The sequence below is a fragment of the Octodon degus genome, unplaced genomic scaffold (genome assembly GCF_000260255.1).
Source record: "Octodon degus isolate 3935 unplaced genomic scaffold, OctDeg1.0 scaffold00098, whole genome shotgun sequence".
In the NCBI taxonomy this organism is placed as follows: Eukaryota; Metazoa; Chordata; class Mammalia; order Rodentia; family Octodontidae; genus Octodon; species Octodon degus.
The window spans coordinates 9,721,769-9,722,951 of record NW_004524674.1 but is presented as its reverse complement, the minus strand read 5'-3'; positions in this window follow the sequence as shown (position 1 = coordinate 9,722,951).

Below are 1,183 nucleotides of genomic sequence, written 5' to 3'. Positions count from 1 at the left end.
GGGGGAGGGGAGGGGAGGGGGAGGGGGAGGAGAGGGAGAGGAGGAGGTGAATTTGGGGAAGAAAGACATAAGTTGTTCCTATTGAACCCATGCTGCTTATAGGTAGGAGACATGGGATTACATGGAGCAGAGGAGCTTTGGCATTGGAGGGCAACCTGCAAGGAGACGTGATGGCTGCTTCCAGCTTGGCAGTGGTTATAAGCAGGGGGCTCAGGATGGGCTTTGAGTTAATGGGGGGAGCTTGTTTGCTTTTCAGGGCTGGAATCCAGGGCCTCTTCTTTGCTAGGGCAGTGCTCGGCCACTGAACTACACCCCGGCCCTATATTCAGGAGTACAAAACTATCTTTTGTTGTTTGCTGCAGTGTGTTAGCTGATTAGCTGCTACCATCTGCTCTCGCCTTCATTCTCTGGCCCTTCTCCTTAAATATAGGACATCTCAGAGATTTGCTCTTATTATATAACATCTGAATCCTTTTAACCTCTCATTACTGACATTACACTACATATCCACCTGTGTTGTTTGTCCATGGAAGAAACTTCGTTGTAGACCATTGTACCCCAGTTACATAAAGTCTGGCTCACAGGTAGGTGCCCAATAAACCCGTTGAGGGACTAAAATGTAATAAAAATGTCCATTGTTCTCTGCCCCAGCTCAGGGTGTCCTACTTCTACAAACCCTAAAGTTCAGTCGTAGCCCTCCCCAAGCCCAGTAGGGCTCCAGAAGTCCCTGGACAGCCTGCAGCTTTTGGACGTTATTTGTTTGTTTGTTGTTTTGAGACAGGGTCTTGCTATGCAGTTCAGGCTGGTCTTGAGCTCACTTTGTAGCCCAGGCTGGTCTTGAACTCACAAAGATCCTCCTGCCTCAGAGTCCTGAGTTCTGGGATTACAGGTGTGCACCACCATGCCTGGCTCAGACTGTTTTGAACATGACCCTCAGAAAGAAATATACTTGCCCCTCCCCCCACCTCTATACATCCTTTTACTTACAAGTGGTCAGAAGACCAAATTATGAAAAATTTAGCTAAATGATCAAATTGGTTTTTATTAACAATTTTGAAATGAACAACTTACCCCATTCTATAAAATAGATGGACTGAGACAAAGAGGTTGATTTTATGAGTAGAACAGGGCTGAAGGAAGCAGAAATGAAATCCTTTCAAATTTACTTTCTTTTTTAAAATTA